At 39.8% G+C, this 12,523-nt stretch overlaps 1 long non-coding RNA gene and 1 other non-coding gene across 2 annotated transcripts in view; both read right to left on the bottom strand.

Annotated features, from left to right (window-relative positions):
* LOC122707049 overlaps positions 1–12,523 on the bottom strand; it is a 95,572-nt gene that overhangs the window by 70,150 nt on the left and 12,899 nt on the right. Inside the window, exons 4-7 of the long non-coding RNA XR_006344573.1 lie at positions 10,468–10,538; positions 7,653–7,750; positions 6,899–6,984; positions 998–1,083 (exon numbers count right to left, since the gene is read on the bottom strand). This is a non-coding gene — a long non-coding RNA (uncharacterized LOC122707049). The remainder of the gene's footprint in view (positions 1–997; positions 1,084–6,898; positions 6,985–7,652; positions 7,751–10,467; positions 10,539–12,523) is intronic.
* On the bottom strand, positions 203–272 carry LOC122707243. The gene has a single exon (XR_006344760.1). It is a non-coding gene; the product is annotated as a small nucleolar RNA SNORD113/SNORD114 family (small nucleolar RNA).

The raw sequence follows: 12,523 nt of genomic DNA, 5'->3' as shown, positions 1-12,523 counted from the left end.
CCAACTTGGAATGCCAACATGGATACCCAGGTGTGACCCTTTTTGTCTTTACTCACTTACACATTTATCTATTCATTCATGCATTCACTGATTCATTTACATCAATAAAAGCCATAATGAGGAACCGCTAAGGCCCAAGAACAGATCCCCAATTTGCCCTAAACTCTATCCCCTAAAAGGGAAAAAACCAACTTTTTTTCTAATGGACCTCAGAGTTAGGGTTTAATCAAAATTCTTGATTCATATACCCCAGAATGCTTATCACTGATCCAAGCTCAATACTCTTTTTTGATTTGCTTTAATACTCTTCATCTATTTACTTATACATTGTTCATGGATTGTTTATACATTCATTATTTATCATTTCATTCATGATTTAACTGATTTTTTAAAAAATTGATTTCTGTGAATCACAAAAACCCAAGAGCAAGATCTCTGAATATTGCAGAGAGCTGTTTACAACTACTTATTTCCCACCGAGTTAACAAATGAGGTCTATTTTTAATTGAATCTCAGTGTTTCAATGTAGATTAATCAACAACCTTGTTTCATGCCCTTCCCATGTGTTTTACTACTCCCTACTTGCTCAGCTTTCATGTAATTTCTTCATGTTTTAGAAGTATTACAATGAACTTACTATCTTACCCAATAACTAGAGGACTGACAATACTTTCCATCTTGCTAGGCACTCCCTCCTCCAGGATTTAACAACCTAGACTGTCATCAACTGAGAAATACTCCTACAATGTGGTACAAAAATAAAATGGAATATTAAGCAACTGCAAAAATGAATGCAAAATCTTCGAACTTTGTTTTTAATGGATCTCTGTTGCACTAATAGGGATCGCTCTTAATACATGGTTCATGACACATTCTCATCAGTGGACCATATGTGGCTTCCTCTGACTTTGTCTGCAGTAGCCACTCATTCCTTTGAAATAGTTCCATGGACCACACGAATTACCTTCAAACCAAGAATACAAACATTGTTACTTACATGAGTCCCTTTGCTTTCTATCCACAGAAGTGACAGACAAGATCGTCATCACTGGTAATGAATAAATCAGATTAGGTATGTTGAATCTGTGGAGTAAAACACGGATTTCAGAAAACTGATGATGCAATGTAGATTTTTTTTTATGAGACCTTAGTCTTGCTGAAACAAATCTGTCATAAAATCTCCTTCTAAACACATTCAATTAGCCCAAGAACAGCTCTCTTTTTATTTTTTAAATTATTAATGTACTAAATGATGACAACTGCTACATCTATATTCTAGTATAATAATTCAGAACTATGTCTGTTCCTAATTCTTTCTATCAAACCCTACCCACATAGTTAAGAGCCTACATGACCTTCTTTATAGGTCTTCCTTGATTTGAGTGAAGGAAACTTACATCATTCTTTCTCACCACGCTTGACCTTACTTTACGACTTCCCTTATATATTTATTTTTTATTTGTTTACTCATGGAATAACTTGTCCATTTTTTCCCCAAAACAAATGCAAAGTGGTCTAAAACACTATTGTAGTGTTTTAGATATATATCTATATAGATATATATATAACTGTCTCTACAGTTCTTTACCTAAAGTGGGCATAGCCCAATCCCCTTTTATTTATATGGACATCAGAAGAGTTCCGTTAGATTAATAAATGATTTTTAATGATACAATATCCTCATTGGTCTATGTCTGCCCTCTTTTAAATAACCTCTTCCTTCATTGGGGCTTTCCTGATAGCTCAGTTGGTAAAGAATCTGCTTGCACTGCAGGAGATCCCAGTTTGATTCCTGGGTCAGAAAGATCTGCTGGAGAAGGGACAGGCTACCCACTCCGAAATTCTTGGGCTTCCCTTGTGGCTCAGCTGGTAAAGAATCCACGCGCAATGAGGGAGACCTGGGTTTGATCCCTGGGTTGGGAAGATCCCCTGGAGAAGGGAAAGGCCACCCACTCCAGTATTCTGGCCTGGAGAATTCCATGGACTGTATAGTCCACAGGGTTGCAAAGAGTCAGACACGACTAAGCGACTATCACTCACTCATTCCTTCATTAGCTAACAATAATGTCACCTACATACCCCAGGTAAGAGTCCAAAATAACACTAACATCTGCCCATAAACTCAACACCCAAAGAATAACAACTGAACGTATTTTTCAAAAATGATACTGGTTGAGACAACCTGATTAAATCGTAACTTTTCTCATATCATGAATTCTTAATAATGGCCCATGCTTGATTTTCTTTAATTAGGTAGTTCTATAATCGATTATTGTATTTCTATTTTTCAACTTTCTTAATAAAATTAACAACCACCAACCCATAACAACATTGACTCTTACATAGAGCTTACATACATACACAGGTTCTTGATCAACATGTTAAACACCCTGGACCCTTTATTTATTGGAATTCGACTTCAAAGAAATGTTTCAAGAATAATCTATATCTCATTATGAACTGTCATTGTTGGTAGTTATCTCACTCTATCTTTTTGTCTTCATTAAATAATATGTTTATTTATTTACTTATTATTGATTCACTAATAAAAGGATCTGCACCTGAGATCTATCAAATCCTGTATTCCTAACTTCAGTGACAACCTCGTATCCCACCAAAGCTGTAAATTAGGCTTGTTTCTAAAAACCTCAGTGTTATAGGGGTTAGTCAAAATCCTTGGTTTGAACACCTCGGAGTACTCATCAATGATCTAGGCCCGGGACATTTTTCTTTATTCATTTATACATTCACTCATTCATCAATAATTAATCAATATCCTTCAATAACCATAAAGCAAGACTTTAAGGACATTACTAACTTCTGGTTTTTGCTCATTTCTCTCAGAACTAAAACACTGTTTCTATAAGGGACCTCACTGTGGGATTTCACGCAAATCCACACTCATAATGGCAATTCTTGGTTCTTTAATCTTTCTTGAATTTGTTAAAATTTTAAATGTGCAACAAAACAATCCAAGAACACCTCATTTTACTTCACTAACAATTTTCCAACTCAATAGTCTCAACAGATTAAAAGTCTAAATCTTTTATTTCTGGCAGAATGTGTAAATCAACCATGGTAAAATAAATAAATAAAGTGAAATAGAAACAACTGTAAAATGAATGAAACGTTTTCTTTTATCTTTTCTTTTCATGGGCCTTAATCATTCAAAGTTGGGTTAATCTAGAACTTCCCTGGTGGTCCAGTGATTAAGACTCTGAACTTCCACCAAAGGGGCCATGGGTACAATTGCTGGTCAGAGAACTAAGACCCCACAAGCCTCGAGGCACAGCCAATAAATAAATAAACAAAATTGAAAGAAAAACAAAGTCAAGTGTATCTAAAAGTTTGCTCACTGCACATTTCACCAGTGTTCATCCTCGATCCTTTTTATGTATTTATCTGTCTATTATTTAATTCGATTAGTCATGGATTAATTTAATCCTATATCTATTGTTCAAAAGATAATTAACAAGAGTAAATCAAAGCTCACACAACTCAATATCATAAAAACACACAACATCCAAAAAATAGACAAAAGATTTGAATTTCCAAGTTCATTCCAAGTTTCAAGTTTTCAAAGAAAACATACATATGGCTACCAGGTATATGAAAAGATGTTCATATCACTATCAGAGAAATGCAAATTAAAACGAGAATGCGGTATCATTTGTCAGAATGCCTATTATCAAAAAGTCTACCAAAAAATAAATGTTAGGATATGAAAGGAATGCAAGCTGGTATAGCCACTATGGAAAACAGTATGGAGATTCCTTAAAAAACGAAAAATAAAACTATGATATCATCCAACAATTCCAGTCCTAGGATATATCTGGTAAAAAATGAAAATACTAATTTTGGGGTCTTCTGCATTGCAGGCAGATTCTTTACCAACTGAGCTATCAGGGAAGCCCTGCTACTCAGAATGAATTTCTGCCATTTCAAGCCATGCAGATGAACCTAAAGAATAGTATGCTTAGTGAAATATGTCAGGCAGAGAAAGACAAAACCTGTATGATATAACTTATGTGTGGAAATAAAGAATGACATAAGTAAATGTATATGCAAAACAGAAACAGATAATAGAGAACAAACTTTTGGATATATTTATAGCATTGTATTCCTAGGTGGCAAAGTAGTAAAGAATCGGCCTACGAATGTAGAAGACAAAAGAGACACATGTTCAAGCCTTGGTCAGGAAGATCCTCTGGAGAAGGAAATAGCAACCCACTCTGTATTCTTGCCTGGAAAATTTCATGGACAGAGAAGCCTGGCGGCTACAGTCAACAAGATTGCAGAGTCAGACACAACCAAGCACACGCACAAACAATGTCCAAGCAGAGACCTTAAAATGCACACAGGTGGTTTTACTTGGCCTCTGGAGTTTCAGGTTTTCACTATGAGACAAGCATGACCCAGACACTACAACTCCTTTATCTAAGGACTTTGAATAAGAAGGCAAGAAGTGAAGTCAAGCCACAGCCTAGGGCATAAATGCTGCAAGACACCTATGTTAGAAACAAACACTACTATTGTTGTAATGAGTGTTATTCTGTAAGCCAATGAAATTGTGGGTTACTTATGCAGCACTATCACAATGACTAACTCATACATTTCCTCCCTTTTATTTTTAAGAATTTTTTCATTTATTGGTTTTTTATAATATAGTCAATGAAATCACCATGAAGGTACCATCAAACCTAACAAGAACTATAATTTCTATCCATCTCAGTAATTTGTTGTTGTTGCTTACTCAGTTGTGATTGACTCTTTTGTAACCCCATGGACTCTAGCCTGCCAGGTTCCTCTGTCCATGGGATTTCTCAGTAATGTACGTATATATACTAGGCATGGATATAAAAGGTAGCTAAATCTTTGCAATTCTTACCCATAAACTCTTACTTTATGAAATTAGTTTCAACTGTACAGAAAGGTATTAACACAAATATTTGCTTCATGATATACTTTCTTCTTTGGCCCTTGTTTAGTTCTGTATGCATACTGACAATTAGTAACACCTGTCTGTACATGCCTCACCAACAAATGTAAATATCTTTTATTTATGGACAACAGTTACTATTGATATGTTAACTACAAATGTTGGTACATGGCATATTCTCTTCCTTGCATCATACACGGAGTCTCTATTATTTATTACTCATTTCTTTTGAAATAAACAATATTCTTACAATGAGTATCTGCAAAATGACTATTCAACCTACCAACTACAACCTTAAAAATAACTGCTTGATACTCTCTCACCAAAATACACAAACCTTCAACATTAGAGAAATGTTCACATAAACTTTGGGGCATGCATTCAAAGTAATACTTAATAGTTGATCCAATAAATGAATAAGCCTATATCTATTTTTCATGAACCAAAGACTTTTTTGCCAGTGAATCTCAGCCATGCAGAACTGGATTAATTATCATCTTTTTCACATGGTACATTTTCATCTCTGGCCCATAATTAACCCTCTTTTATTAATTTATGTATTTAATTATTCATACCTAATATTCAAGGAATTCTCATTAACCAACCACCCAATGCAACTAATAGAGTTGCCATTATAGTCATATATGACTATTTAAATTTAAATTAATAAAAATAAAGTAAAATTAAAAATTCAGCTCCCCATCCTCATTAGCCACATTTCAAGTGCTCACTACTCACATGTGGCTCGTGGCTACCGTATTGAACAGAACAAATTACAGGTCATGTCCAGCAGCACAGAAATTTCTGTTGGACATAAAATACATTCTTTACCTTTAGCTAATAGGCTAGAACTGTTTCTAATGAAGCTAAATGGGACCGATCATAATTCTTTATCATTGGTCTATGCTGATTCTCCTTGGTCTGATTTGATCATTTCCAAAGGACTTTTAATTAACATCCATAAATCCAGTCTCTGACTCCACAGGTAGAACACCTACGCTGTCTCTCATCTCCCTTTGTGTTCCTTGCTCAATGAGTTAATAGCCTAGATCTTTATCCATGGAGGGCTGTTTAAATAAGCTAAGCACATATACACCATGAAATACAAAAGAGCTGGTAAAAGGAATGAAACATGCTAGGTTATGGTAGTCAAAAGCACAGAACTAAATTAACTGTAATCCTTTCATCTGTGGGTCAGTCTCATCACCAGTCTACATTTTGGATACTCTGTATCTTATATGTCTATTACGGGTTTCCCTTGTGGCTCAGATGGTAAAGAATCTGCCTGAAATTCTGGTAAATAAATAAATACATTTATTAATTTTTTTAGCACTGAAATTAACATCCAACACACGATCATGCAAGAACAGGAATATTGAATATCTGCTCCTTAACCGACACATACTTTAAATGGACCTGGGGTGTACGAAATTCTCGTTTTAGTTGCTAAGTCTTGTCTGACTCTTTTGCAAATCCATGCACTATAGCCAGTTAGGTTTCTCTGCTCATGGGACTTCCCAGACAAGAATATTTGAGTGGATTGCCATTTCCTTTTCCAGTGAATCTTCCCATCCCAGGGATGGAACCCGTGTATATTGGCAAGGGGCGTCTTTACCACATGGGCCACCAGGGAAGCCCCATGTACAGAATCAGAAAAATTTTAATTCTGGAATAATTAAATATTATTAGCGGCTCATGTTTGCCCTCTCATTTTATTTATTAATTTGTTCATTCATTCATTCACTTACTTATGAACACCCTTGAACTACTGTCCACCTGAAGATTTAAGAACATCAACTATTACTTACATTTTCTTTGCCTTATCCTTATCATCCAAATAAGAGTCAAAATTTTCATAAAAACTGCATGATTAAATAAACTATGCTGTGTCCATTTCATGCAACAGAAAGCAACTTTTTAAAAGAAGGAACAGCCTGGATCATTTTTAATGAGTCTCACTTGTGTAGAATTGAATTAATCAGCCTTAGTTTATGAAACATTATCCTCACTGGTCTGTGGTTTGTCCTTTTAAATTTTATGTATCCCTTTAAAAAAAAAACAATAAAAGGACATTCATGAATCTTACACAAAATATAGTAAGCTACCACTTCTTTTCATTTCTATGTTCATCTCTCACTGAGTTAACAGTCTAAACTTCACCAATAGGATAATGTTGCTAAAACCATAGTGCATAACAGTAGAATGCTACTAAAATAAACAGCATATTTGTGTTTCAATGTCCCTCAAAATTGCAGAACTGTGTAGTCCTAAATCTTGGCTCATACTATATCATCTTCTTTAGTCCACGCTTTTACTAATTTTGATTTTACTAATATAAACACCCATTTCTTTACAATAAATCAATAAACACATAAGGACACACTATTCATCCGAAGGCTAAGGGAAAGTAACAATCATATTTATATAAATATATATATTATTAATGTATAATATAATCACACATAAAATTAACATAATGAGCCACATATATAATTACTTTTTTATTTGCTTATTTCTTACAGAGAGAACAGCTCAGTTATATTCTTTTTTAATTCACTGACAGGCCAAATGAGACTCCTCATCCTGCATTCAGGACAGTGTCTCATCACTGGTCTATGCTTGGCCATCTTTGATTTTATTTGTGCCCATTCATGTTCAACAGCACATATGCACCCATCAACCAACCACCCAACCGTAAAACAACAACACTAACCATCACTCACGTTGGTTGGTCCATGGCTCATTTCCCACAGAGGTCACAGCCAAGATCTTCATCAACAGTGTCATTAGACCCACTCTGGGGCCTCCACGCTGCGGAACACAAGGCAGATATTCAAAACGGTGAAACAACCGAGATCTTCTCTAACGGTCGTCGGGTGAGCAGCACAGAATTAATCACAATCTTTAGTTCCTGACACATTCTCATCACTGGCCCAAGTATAGCTCTCATTGTACATATTTTTCCATCTAATAATTGTATTTATTACAATAAACGTGCATTAATTCACCACCCTAATCAAAAACAAGCATAGTGACTTACAAACATCTGTCTCTACGCTTCTTCCTTACAGAAAAACCAGCCCTGATCTTCCTAATGGGACTCAGCTAGGCTGAATTGTGATAATAATGATCTTTGATTCCAGACATATTCTCATCCTTATTTCCTGGTTATCCTTTCACTTGTTTTTACTTAGTTTTTTGAAATACAATAAGCACACATGAACTCAGCACTAATCCACAACAAAAATATCGATTAGTCCTTACAGACCAAAGCTTCTGATCCACAGAAGTAAGAGTTTCTGTATTGCTGTTTTAAATAGTCCACAATTGTATATAAATGGATTAATCTTGAGCCAAAATCCATAAAACGTGATCTTTGGTGGCCCACACTTGGCTCTCCTCCTGGCATGTATTTTATTTACTCATCTAATTCACTCCTAATAATATATCAAAAACACCAGAAGCCACCATTCAGCCCAAGACCTGTTAATACACCTCCTACCCACAGTCCCAACAGCCTAGAACTTACTAGGAATTTGTTTTGTTATTTTTAATAACCACTGTTGGGTAGAACTAAATTAGTCATAACGCTTGTTTGAAAACACAGTCATCAGTGGTACTTGCTTGGCTCTCTTTAATTCAATTTGTGCATTCATTCATTTGTACAAAAACTATGCAGCGAACACTCACTAATGCCTGCTTTTATCTGTCTACACTTCTCTTCCCACAGCCAAGATCTCTTCTGGCACACAAACCCCAGTGTGCCCATTCTATGGAACACAAATCCCCATGAAAAAGAAGAAAATAGCCCAGACCTTTTTGCGTGTTAATGTCAGGTTAGCAGACCTGGATTAATCATCACCTTTTCTGCAGACCCATTTTCACAACTGCGCTACTCAAGGCCATTATTTCTTTATTCTTTGATTTTTTTTAATATAAAATGAAGGACCACAAACCACTCTGATCTCTTTTTCATGTCCCTCGGTTGTGAAGAATTAACCGCAATCCTTGGTTCACGACCCCTCCTCCTCCCAATGCCTCTCATATTTTACTGATTACACAAAGCAATAACCCTGCAGGGCCCCCACCTTCAGCGCCTCCCCACTTAGTTCCCTGCTGCCCTGTACCTTAAACAAGGACCCCCATATCCCCTGTGTCCTCTTCCCTTCCCCTTTAATACATGTAAAATTTTATCACATATGTATTCTTAGAAAGTATTTTCCACAGTTCAGTGGCTGGCTGGGCCTCTGCAGGGCCGGTGTCAAGGGGGAGAATTAGATACATATGATGGACTTATAAGCACACTCATCAAGGGGTGGTAAAAGGACCGGAAGCTCTTTGTCTGGCCCAGCGGTTAAAGCACATGTGCTGGCATCACACTGCTGCCTCCACACCCAGCCTCCAGTCCTGGCTAGCTGGGCCACATCGGGCAAGTGAACTAACCTCTCTGCGCCCGTTTTCCCCACCCACAGTCACGGCAGCAGTCCCTAAGCAGCATCAGCTACTCTCTGACTGCCAAAGTCAGCCAAGGAACCCACCCCCCCCTTCGCTCCCCAGCTCTGAGCCCCTCCCCCACATCTTCCTTCCGTCTGCAGCAGCTGTGGTGCTAGACAGACAGACAGACCAGGTTCCACCCCAGCAGGCACTCGTGAGCGGTGTAACTGCAGAGACGTGACCTGGCTTCTCTGCCTTGTGCCCCAGACTCGTGCGACCAGTCGACTGCGGACAGCGACACCCGTGAAGGTCCAACGTGGGGGTGCGTGGGACCACAGACCTTTCCGCAAGTGGCTCCCACCCTGCGCTCACCCTGCCCCTCCCCCGCCCCGCGTCGCCCACCCCGCGGGTCCAACACCCCCGATCTGATTAGAGAAACGAGTGATCTCCATGCTCAGGCCAAGCCGAGGGTTTCCGAAAGGATGGGCCTCGGGCCGGAAATTGTTGGGATCTGTTCTTTTTTGGACCCAGCATCATAGCTTAAACAAGTGCCCTGGAAAACAGAAATCCAACTAAGGGATGCGCTTTGTAAAACTAAAATTCATTTCATGAAATGGGCCTGCCTTCGGGGGAGTCCATGCCCTGAAATTCTTGATGTTCACATTGTTTCCCAGAAACCGAAAAACCATGACCCTTAGTGACAAGACACAGCCAGCTTCCTTCCTGCCCTCCCAGACTGGCCTGGTGGGAGCCCAACATGCTGGCCCCAGAGCAACTCTGAGGCGTGAAAAATAAAAAATAAATGACAAGTTAAAACATATTCTCTTATGCAGTTGTGCATATGATGTAATACATACACACAAACATACCCACGTGGGGACCTACGTAAGGAAGTCATGGGAAGAGCCCTAGGCTGGGGATCCCGATCCAGGCTCCCGCCTCTGCCTCGACCCCACCTCGGGGCATGGGGCGCTCCCCCTGCTGCACCTAGGCGTCAGTGATCTCCCAGGCTTCCCTCCCCTCCCAGAGGGTGTGAAAATGAAAAGCATAAACTTCAAGTTTCCTCGAAGCGGCAGAGGACCGTTAACCTGTACCTCCAGCGCTGGCGCGTAGTGTCCGCAGCATGTCTTCGCATACAATGTCCCATCTGAGCGTCACAACAGTCCTGTGAATAAGACATGATCATCACAATGAGCCAACATTTACTGCATGGACCCTCTCCTCCAGGCACCACGCTGCCTACTTTGCAGTCATTGGCAATGCTCTGGGATGAGAACAATTCAACAGCATCTTTCTTTTTTTCCCCCCAAAAAGTTTTGAGCATGCGCTTGGTGCCAGAAACAGGCCAGGGAAGACAGCAATGAATGAAACAGACAAAATCTGAGGGCTAACATCCTTGCAGGTGGAGACAGGAATAGATAATATTCAAAATAAGTTAAGTACAATATGCAGTTTATAAGATGTTGATAAGAACTGTGGGGGTGGGGGGTGGACAGAAAGCAGGGAAAAGAATGATAGAAGACAAGAGGGAATTCCCTGGAGGTCCAGTAGCTAGGACTCCACGCTTCCACTGCTGGGGATCCATGTTCGATCCCTGGTGAGGGAACTAAGATCCCACAAGCCACATAGCACGGCCAAAAAAAAGAAGAAAACACGAAGGAGGAGAACGTCTCACTGAGAAGGTGATATCTGAGCAAAGACGTGATTAGTCCCATTTAACACACGGGGAAACTGAGCCTCAGAGAAGTTATGTGACTTACAAGTGGTCACACAGCCAGGAAGATGCGGGCAGCCAGGTGGCGAGCCTGGCCTCAGTGTTTCTTAGTCACTTAACCCCAGGACCTCATTTTTGCAGCAGCTCTTGTTCTCTGCTACCAAACTGTCAGCCCATCAAGTGAGAGTGTGGATGCACGTGCGGTTCACCTCCCCTCCCACACAGGCATTCCCAGGATGTACCAAGAGTTTTGGTCAAATAAGTGAACCTTCTTGGAGGAGATGGCAGTGGTTGACAGTTCCCACAGGACTTGCATGGATTCTGGGATCAGGTCACGCTGGGAAAACCTGCCCAGCACGACCCAGCAAGTCAGCAGAGACGCTAAACCCATCTCCTACCACATGGTTGTTAGGGCACCCAAATGCATTCGCTCCCCTGGTGCCAGCCCCATGCGCAGCCACACGCCGCCTAGGCTTAAAGCTGCAAATGCTCTGCCCAGGAATGGAAGGAAGTCACCCGACCCTCGCGTCTCTCATGGTGTGAGACTCAACTGGAACCATTCTTTGTGCCAACCGGCCAATCTCAAAAGACCAAACAAGAAACATGTCTAATGTGGCTATTTTCTAGGCTCCCCTGCACCCACCCACCCCCCCCAAAAAAACACATAGTGAAAGAAGTTTGGTGAGAGTATGCATGGGAAATGTGCCCACTGCTTCTAGAAGCCATGAAACTGAACCAAGACAATTTTATTTCTTCATCTTGCCCTTCACCTACTCAGCTTCTTCTCAGCTTCAGGGCAGTTTCACCTGTTCTAAGGCTTAAGCTTTCATCAGATGGATCATGTCCATTGGGTACATAGAACTCCTGTGTACATAACCAGAAATGAAATCGTCGACGCATATTTGTTTTTCTATTTCACTGATTGCCCTCTCCAAAGGCAAAGGCTCACACACCTCTACAGGTACCTATTCAGCTGCCTGTAAAGTATGGATAAAGATTCTTACCAGTCAGACATACTAAGTGCCATCTCATGGAAAACAGCCATAACAACTGCAATTTTAATTATAATGAAATTTTTACTGCATCCTCACCATGAACACTATTGGTATTCCTATACTACAAGTGTGGAAACTGAGGCACAGAGGTTAAACACTTTGTCCAAACTCACAAAACTAATCAATGGCAGAGCTGGGATTGAAATTTGAGCATCTGGGGGGTGTGTAACAGGACTTAGCCCCTAAGCAGATTATCAAAACACAACTGCTGAATTTTAGCCAGGTCTCCAGGGACACCACTGATTTCCCCTCGACCCCCCGTCTGCTTCCCTCTCTCCTAGCCTTGCACCCTTTCTGCTTCTGGAGTCTAGCTCTGCTTCCCTGAGCATTCAGTCAGAATCGGAGCTCCCAGAAATCTAACTTATAACTTGGATAACTGCC

Source organism: Cervus elaphus, chromosome 13, assembly GCF_910594005.1.
Source record: "Cervus elaphus chromosome 13, mCerEla1.1, whole genome shotgun sequence".
NCBI classification, from domain to species: Eukaryota; Metazoa; Chordata; class Mammalia; order Artiodactyla; family Cervidae; genus Cervus; species Cervus elaphus.
This window is presented reverse-complemented; position numbering and strand designations above follow the sequence as displayed.